Source organism: Octopus bimaculoides, chromosome 20 (assembly GCF_046866305.1).
Source record: "Octopus bimaculoides isolate indiv1 chromosome 20, ASM4686630v1, whole genome shotgun sequence".
In the NCBI taxonomy this organism is placed as follows: Eukaryota; Metazoa; Mollusca; class Cephalopoda; order Octopoda; family Octopodidae; genus Octopus; species Octopus bimaculoides.
In genome coordinates this window covers 46490336-46500335 of record NC_142947.1, presented here as the reverse complement: position 1 = coordinate 46500335, position 10000 = coordinate 46490336, and the positions used below count along the sequence as shown (strand labels likewise).

At 36.1% G+C, this 10000-nt stretch overlaps 1 protein-coding gene across 1 annotated transcript in view; it reads right to left on the bottom strand.

The window, feature by feature from the left end:
* The window catches only part of LOC106870283 (uncharacterized), a 43594-nt gene that overhangs the window by 23838 nt on the left and 9756 nt on the right, over window positions 1-10000 (bottom strand). Inside the window, exon 2 of the mRNA XM_014916307.3 lies at window positions 2971-3059. The gene's annotated coding sequence lies outside the window, so the exon portion shown is untranslated. The remainder of the gene's footprint in view (window positions 1-2970; window positions 3060-10000) is intronic.

Below are 10000 nucleotides of genomic sequence, written 5' to 3'. Positions count from 1 at the left end.
GTGTCGGGGTTAATCTCAAAGCTATTTAACGAGGCTTTGTGAATGTATCCTTCAAACGTTTTCTCTCTATTTATAATGGGTTCAACACTGTCGACATAGTCTATTCAGTTTTTATCGAGTTATGAGGTGGGGGTAGGATTTCTGGCACAATGGCATAAACCTTAATTTACTTTGGGATGTATTTCATCGGGGTTACCCTCCTGCAGTTCTTCAGAGAACGTTTGATAGTTGTGATGGGTAGAGTGATGCTCAAAATATGCCAAATCCATGTCTATACGATCAGTTCATACTTCTCTGACTATTTTATTAATTCACGTTCTAAAATCTTCGAAGTATGGACACTAGATACAGTAACTATTTCGGCGTATACATTTTGTGCAAATATAGGTGCAGGCGCGGCTGTGTGGTAAGAAATTTGCTTCTGACCACATAGTTCTGGGTTCAGTCCCACTGCGTGGCACAAACCCTTGTCAGTGGATTTGGTAGACGGAAACTGAAAGCCTGTCGTATATATATATATATATATATATATATATATATATATATATATATATATATATATATATATATATGTATATATATATATGCAAGAATATATAGGTAGTATATTAGGTAGTGGGTAGCAAGAATATTTGGGTAGTGAGTAGCGATTTTCTTCTCTACTTCAAGGAATGACGACCCTGCCTGACACGAGTCCCGGGCTCAGCTGGCCCCGGTTGACAGTACCCGGTATAGGCCCCTTTCCAGGGTTACAGAAATGAGACAACCTTCAAAGAAATCCGGAGTGGAGCCCCGTAGGCTGGAGAGGAAACTGGAGAGGACACGAAATGTAAAAACCAGACTGGATTAGTTTATGCACAACTCCATTAAATCTGAATTTAATGTTAATAATAATGTTTGCAGTGAGTTACTCTGATATGAGTTTCAAGCTTTCAAGTAGTCGTTTTCAAACTGAAAAATATGTTTTACTGATTGCTTTAATAGCAAAAGATTTAAGCGCTATCAACTGTATAAAACTTGTAGTCGTCGGCGGATGAAGTATTTTCTCACCTTGAAGGGAAATGAACTGTCTTTGAGAAACAGTCTTATCTATGTTGAAATATGTGTAATCGTCATGAGATATCTATGACGTTAGTGACACCATCCAGCTTTTGGAGTGATCGTGGAGAACTCTAACTGGAAGCTGTTCACATTTAAGGTGTATCTCTATGTATCTGTGTAGGGGGGGGGGGGTTGCATGTATTAGGAAGTAGGCTTCTCATCAAATTTCTACCGCTGTGAGAACGACAAAAAAGCCCTTTTCAGGGCTACTTCACTCGTGATTGTTACACCATCTGAGAACGCATTAAAGCCCTTCTCAGGACTTCGTATCAAACTGTTACCGCTTGGCTTCAGCGGTACGCGGCGACCAATTTTATTACAATCTGCGACAATTTTGTAACAATTTTGCTACAATTTGGCGCTAACGTTCTTTATGACATAGGAAATTTACTAAGTAATAAAAGCATTTTAGTATTTGGATGCCGAGCAACGCCGGGTACTTCTACTAGTGTACACACACACACACACACACACACACACACACACACACACACACATATATAAATTATATAGTTTTATAAATACAATAAGGGCAATTACCAAGTAATGCAACATGCTAGAAGAAGATGCCAAATGGCTCTAAACTACTTCATCTTTCAATTAGACACAGATGGATGGATGGATGGATGGATGGACAGATGGATGGAAGGAAGGAAGCATAGATGGATTGGATGGATATACTATATCATGTTACATTAGATAAATAGGTAGGTAGGTAGGTAGGTCGGTAGCTAGCTAACTAGATATATATATATATATATATATATATATATATATATATAGATAGATAGATAGATAGATAGATAGATAGATAGATAGATAGATAGATATACAGATAGATAGACAGACAGAAAGACAGACAGACAGACAGACAGATAAATTGATAGCTATACAATATCTTGTTACATTAGACAGTGGAATACATGTTACATGACCTACCAAGTTAATTTCTAAGATAGATAGACAGATGGATTGGTAGATTAAACATCAGTGAGGCTAACGCATTGAAAGACACACGGTTACAGAGACACACAAATAAGAAGACAGATTGGCAAATTGATGGGTTGATAAAAGGTCAGACAGGCAAAGAGACTGACAGATGATTAGATGGATAAATAGATGGGTATACTTACTATATCTTCTTACATTTGACATCATCGGAAGGTACCTTATATGACTTATCAAGTTAATAAGATTAGCGGTGATTATTGCTTGCTCCATTAAACATTTATACAAGGTGTGCGTGTATGTGTATGTATTTATATGTATGTGTATGTATATGTATAGTTATATTTATGTACGTGTCGATTTCTATATGCATATATAAATGAGAATACGTGTACACTCGTACACACACGCAAACACACACGTATATATATATATATATAGAGAGAGAGAGAGAGACAGACAAACATATATATATATATAGTTCAAATTTACAGAAAATAAAAGACAAGGACAAGTGTAGGAACAACAAGCAGGTGTATTAGTTTAGCACTCGGGTAAAATGGAAAAGGTCTTTTACGTTTCGAGCGTACGCTTTTCGACAGAAGGAAATAGGTGGAAATAGAGAGAGAGAAAAAAATCAGAGAGAGAAAAGCTGTGTACACACACACGCACACACACACACACACACACGCATACACACATACACATACATGCATACACGCACACGCATTCAAATTGTTTGTACACGAAAGAGGGTAAGTTACACATGGTAAAGTATAATGTTGAGAGAGAAAGAGAGAAAAATACAAAGCGTGTGCATGTGTGTGTGTTTGTTGGTGTGTGTGTGTGTGTGTGTTTGTGTGTGTGTGTGTTTTTGTGTGTGTGTAGTGCGAAATGAACGATATGAAAGTCGCGTCTTACCTTTCGCTCTGAGCCCACCGTAGCAGCATTAACGGTGACTTAGAGTAAATCCTGTGTGCATCCAGCATTGATAAAGTTCAATGAATTTCCTGGAAAAATAGACGGAGGAGATCAATAAATAGATGCATAAAAAAGCAGATAGGGGATAGAGGGATAAATAGGTAGATCGATAGCTAGATGGACAGATAGATTTACAGGTTTAGATGAATATTATATTTAGACGAGATGGGTAGATATACAAGTAGATAGACAGATACATAAATACATAGAAACATACATACATACTTACATACATACATGCATATATATATATATATATATATATATATATATATATGCGATGTGTATTTGTCTTCACAATATGCTTGCGAACAGAAGAGGAAACAGCTGTATATGCCATTTCAATTATTGCTGTGTAACTATACATAAATACAGACAGACATACAGACAGACATGCGTACATATCAAAGACACAATTACGTTCGAGTTTAATAGATTCTTTAGGATGTTTCATAGTTGGTCTAAATCCCCAACCAATCAGCGTTTCAAACCCTTAACTGCCTCATCGTCAGAATGAAATGTTGTCAGTAATGGCGTGGTGTTCACATGTTTTTCAGTAGCTCAGAAATGATTGTTGGGATGCTGGTATAACTGATAAAATTCTCTTCATTGCATTTGGAAATTAGCAGTGATTAAGTCCTGGTGGTACTAATCGAATATTCCAGGGTTTTGATGTTTGACTTATATATTGCTACCAGTGAATTTTTTGTAGTTATTTTCTCATTCTTTTTTGTGGAATTATAAAATCGTAGTGTTGCCAAATAATGTTATTTTTCCCATATAATTATATTTCGTTTAATATATTCAATGTTATGGTGATTAACCTATGACAAAGTGTCGTTCTGGCGTTTCTTCGCATGTAACAGAGTTATAAACTTTATGCATTTCATGTTTACATTGAAAGTTGTGTATCATATTAGTTCTCTGCTACATTAGTCACACAACTACGCCTTTTTCCCGTTGATTGACCATGCACTTACAACGAAAAGCCATTGGAATAGCGGCTGTATGTCTTGTATGCTTTACGTATATTTCTTTGGAAAATGAATAGAATATTTTGAACGATAGGTCTAGTTTTCTTAATACTCCATTAACTACTGTGTCCCTATAAGTATTAATGCTTCCCCAAAAATTGATACGACGCTGCGTATCAATTTGATACGTTTGATTCAAACGTCTTTGTCGCAGAATGCTGATACTGCTTCTCACAATATTTTAGCTATTTCATATTTTTATTTACTCTTTTAATTTTCTTGATTCCACTTGCTCTCCCTAGAAAGCTTAGATTTATATACGTTCACAAATCGTAGTAGTGTGTGGTCTGGGCATATGCTAATAGCAAAGTCCTCAAATATCTGTCATAATGTTTTGATGTCAAGGGAGGTGACTATGAAAGACTCATCAACATGTGATAGTCCGCACATAATACACCCCAAATCCGTAATACCCACAATATCAACCGGGTGGGCTGGGATGTGTTTGGGTTAATTTTTAGATGTTAAGCAGAAGAGGCACGTTTTTATTTTTTTTTATGAATTAATATTAAGGCTGGTGTTGTGGTTTAAACCATGTCCAAAATAAGTTTACAGTGTCTCGCTGATGTCAGTACAGGTTGAGACAGGCAAAAACTCTTACAAACACGTACACACACACACATACACACACACACATATATACATGCATGTATATATATATATATATATATATATATATATATATATATATATATATATATATATATATATATATATATATATATATATATATATATATATACATATACATTATATATATATATATATATATATATATATATATACATATATGAATGTGTATATATATGTGTATATATCTGTATGTATGCATATGCATGCGCGTCTATATGTGCACGTGTGTGTAGACGACTGTTGGAGATAATGAGAGTCTGTGCTAATGGAAAGGCAATGCTTATAAAAAAGAATCTAAAGACAGGATTAGTTTAATTAGAAATATAAAGATTATATGAACCGAGGGGAATAATTAAAAAATTATATATTAACTTCTGGATTTAACATGGATTTTATTTGAACCTGGTTACTTGAATAAAGGATGTGGAATGATGATGATAATGATGATGATGATGATGATGATGATGATGATGATGATGATGATGGATTATGATGATGGATGATGATGATGATGATGTTTTCGTTTATTTGCCACCGGGACGAAGGATGAGGTGGGGGAATACAAAACAGACATAAAGTGCTGGGATTTACATCCAATGATAAAAAATGATAATCATCTCTACTCTAGGGGAGGGGCTACTTGACTGCATCAACCCCAGTGTTCGTCTGGTAGTTATTTCATCGCTCCCAAAAGGACGAAAGGCAAAGTCGACCTTAGTGGCATTTTGAACTCAGAACGGACGAAATGCCGCAAAGCATTTTGTCTGGTATGCTTAACGAGTCTACCAGCTTGCTGCTTTAATAATAATAATAATAATAATAATAATAATAATAATAATAATAATAATAATAATAATAATAATAATAACCGATCTGCTAGCCTTAAAAAACTACGCTACGAGCAATGTTTACATGCTGAGAACTCGGTGACGGTGTTGTCTCAAAAAAACTGACCCTAAACAGACAAATCCGTCCCCTAATGTCAACGCCAAATCTCGTCATGCCTCAATGATAACAAGGCTGATCACAAACCAGATTGGTCATCGACCGAATCACGAAGGGCCACTTACTCGAAATAGATCTGCTAGCCTTAAGAAGCTACGTCACGAGAGCTCGGAGACGGTGTTGTCTCAAAAAATGTACCCTAAGCAGACAGATCCGTCCCCTAGCGTCAACGTCGAAGCTTGTTATGCCTCACTGTTAATAAAACAAAATATAAACCGGAATGGTCATAGACCGGATTATAAAGGACCACTTACTCGGATAATGAACCAGATCCGAGACGAGAAATCTGCTACTGGTTCAAATCTTCCCGACACACAGGAGCTGGAAGTACCCCACAACCGGAATATTCCAACAGATGGCCATCCATGCTCGTCATCAAATAACCAAAAGAAAAAGAATGAAAAATGGTCTAGGGAAGATAATAAAGAAGTTCTTACAGCCTTCTACCATGCCATATATTTCCCTACAGATAAATCTAATACTGTACAAACATACTTAAACTGGAGACAGAAACACCTTGAAGTAAGACCCTACATAGACAGTAACAAACTTGCCAACGTCAGAAGAAACATTATGAAAAAAAAATTACTAACTGAAGTAGAGATTGACCAAATTAAGCAAGCAGTAAAGGATAAAAAGAATGAAACTGCAGCTAAAGAAGATAGTACAGAGGAAATAATTATAAACCAGCCCAAGGCTGATGAAAATACAGTAATGATTGAAAGAGTTAAGGTAACTGATAGGCAAAGTGAAATACTCTCTGAACCAACCATAAACACTAATGCAGGTGAAAATCAAATAGATGAAGGAAGTCATACAGAAATCGACGAAACAGAACAACATGATCTAAAAAATCAAATCATGATTGAATGGCTGAAAATTAAAGAAACTAGTATGAATGAACGCGACACTCTCCCCAAAATTCGCAATTCTAACCCAAACCTGAAAATAATTGGTAAAATCCGCCTTGCACTTAAGGATATAATTTCAGCTAATGATGTTGATATTACAGATCTCAACCACCTGTACTATGCATCCGCAAGAATCTCAACGATTCTATGTGGTGAAAAGATTAGAAAAAGACAACACTCCCACAAAAAGCCTTCTTGGCAAGAACGCATTCAACACCAAATTAAGCTGCTTAGATCTGACATAGAATGTTTGAAAAACCTTAAATTTGACAAGAGTATCAAACCTACAAAGACCCATAAACTAAAGAAAAAATATAATATGAAAACCATAGTTGACATTGATGCCACCATAGAAACCATCAAGCAAAAGGTATGTGCTAAAGCTGCCCGCATAGCAAGGTATGAAAAGCGTGTTAGATTCTTCCGAGATAATAACATGTTCAAAAATAACCCCAAAAATTTCTACAGGAAGATAGGGAAAACACCAGTAACAATAAAGTCTGTCCCATCAAAAGAAGAAGTGCAAGAATTTTGGAATAAAATCTGGGCAGAAGATAAAACACACAATGAAAAGGCCCCTTGGATTGATAGAATATCTACAGACCTAGACTCCTTAGAGGAGCAAAAGTGGGAGGGGGTCAAGGTAGAAGATATAAGATCTGCTCTCAGGAGGTCAAGCAAATGGAAGTCTCCAGGAAAGGATAAAATTCCTAACTTCTGGTTGAATGCCTTCCCAGAAAGCCATGAACTGCTAACAAAACTTTACAACGATGTTTTGCAAAATCCTAGTTTGATGCCCTCTTGGCTAGTTAATGGTTTAACATTCCTGCTTCCAAAAAATGAGGAAACAAACGAACCAAAAAGTTATCGCCCCATAACCTGCTTAACAACAATGTATAAGACACTAACATCTGTCCTAACCGAGTACACCTATAGTTTTTTAATAGAAAGTAGCATATTCCCTAATGAGCAAAAGGGATGTAAACGTGGATCTTACGGGTGTAAAGATCAGCTACTCATCAATAAGATGATCTTAGAAGATTGTCACAAGCGACACAAAAACTTGTCAATAGCCTGGATAGACTATAAAAAGGCCTTTGATAGCCTACCACATAGCTGGATTAGGAAATGTCTGGAAATGTATAAAATAGCTCCTACTCTGCGAAACTTTTTATCTGTAAGTATGAGATCATGGAGAACCACACTGATGTTGAACAATGACAATGAATCTCTAAATGCTGGAGATGTAAGAATTTCATGTGGCATTTTCCAGGGTGACTCACTATCACCACTCTTCTTCTGTCTAGCCCTAATACCGCTCTCAAAATTGCTCAATGATGCACAGTATGGTTATAAAATATTTGATAAAAATATAAATCATCTCATTTACATGGATGATTTAAAGCTCTTTGCAAAAAATGACCAACAACTCAAAGGCTTACTAGCGATTGTTAAACAATTCAGTGATGACATCAGGATGCAATTTGGCCTTGATAAATGTGCAAAAGCTACCTTTATCAAAGGAAAAATGACAAATACATCTAATGTGAACCTTGACCAGCAAAATGTCATAAAAGAGTTAGAACCAGCGGAGAGCTACAAATACCTAGGGGTAATTGAAGGGGACACTATCAAGCACTCAGTGATGAGGGAAAGGATCAGAAGAGAATGTTATCGCAGGGTGAGAGCAATACTGAAGACAGAGCTGAACGCGCGAAACAGGATCGAAGCGATCAATGCTCTAGCCATACCAGTCGTGACTTACAGTTTCAACATCGTTAACTGGTCAATTACTGAAATATGTAATGTTGACAGAAAAATACGAAAACTGTTGACAATGCATAGAATGCACCACCCTAAGGCAGATATAGAACGTCTTTATCTGCCAAGAAAAGAAGGAGGCCGAGGACTTTTACAGCTGGCATTATCAATGAAGGTAGCCACAATTGGCCTAGACACCTATCTGAAAAACTCTGAGGACTGGATGCTAAAACTTGTCTTAAAATATGAAAGCAAGAAAGCATCTTACTCAGTAACAAAACAGGCAAAGGAATTCCAATTGCAACAAATTCAAGAATTAGACGAACTAGAAACACCTGCAGAAAAAGCTAAGCGCTTGAAAACCCGTGCTAAAATTGCTGCCTTAGCTATTATGACTGAAAAATGGCATGGAAAACCTCTCAATGGCAAATACCCAAAGAGAGCGAATAATGCAGATATTGACAAAGTCCTTACCCACCAATGGTTAATGGCCTCTGGCTTGAAATCAGAAACAGAGGGGTTTATCATAGCAGCCCAAGATCAATGCCTACCTACAAAGAACTACCAGGCCAACATATTAAAGAACGGCAGCTCCCCATTATGTCGTATATGCCAACAACAAAATGAGACCATCGATCATGTTGTCTCCATGTGCAGTCTGCTTGCGCCTACAGAGTATCTCAACAGGCATGATAGAGCTGCACAATATATTCACTGGGTAATATGCAAAAACCTGGACTTGCCCCATGATAAAAACTGGTGGGAACACAAACCACCCCCAGTACTTGAAAATGATCACATTGCACTCCTCTGGAACTTCACCATTCAAACTGACAGAAAGATAGACGCAAATAGGCCAGACATCATACTGAAAGACTTCAGACAAAAATCATGCCTCCTCATTGATATGACTGTCCCAATCGATATAAACGTATCTGTCAAGACCTACCAAAAACTGAGCAAATATAAAGATCTTGAAATAGAAATTAGCAAAATGTGGAATCTGAAGACGAAAACAATACCTATTGTCATAGGTGCCTTGGGAATGACAGCGAAACGGGCTGATTACTACCTAGATCAGATTCCAGGAAACCCCAAAATGGCTGAAGTTCAAAAGATAGTGCTCATGGGAACTGCCCATATCCTACGTAAAATACTGTCTATGTGATCTCAAATTTTAAAGCAAACACATAATTTTCTTATGGTTTCTTAAACATTCACTTGAACAAAACTGTACAAATACAAATATATGGTACCCTAGGCATAACACCTACATGAACTTCTAACTTGTTGTCTCTTGAGGTCTCTGGGTGAGACTTGGATCCAACTTGTACAAATGCAAAACAAAAGTCAAACATAAAATAATAATAATAATAATAATAATAATAATAATAATAATAATAATAATAATAATAATAATAATAATAATAATAATAATAATAATAATAATTTATAGTCAGTTTAATATTTTATCAGGTCTCTGATTAATAATATAAGTAGCCATCAGTCACTGAAGTGAAGTGGATTGACTAGAAAATTTTAAATCTTTTTATTTGTATAAATATTTTTTTAAATTCACAATAAAACAAAGAACGATTAAACAAACGTAAACTGCAGGCTGAAAAT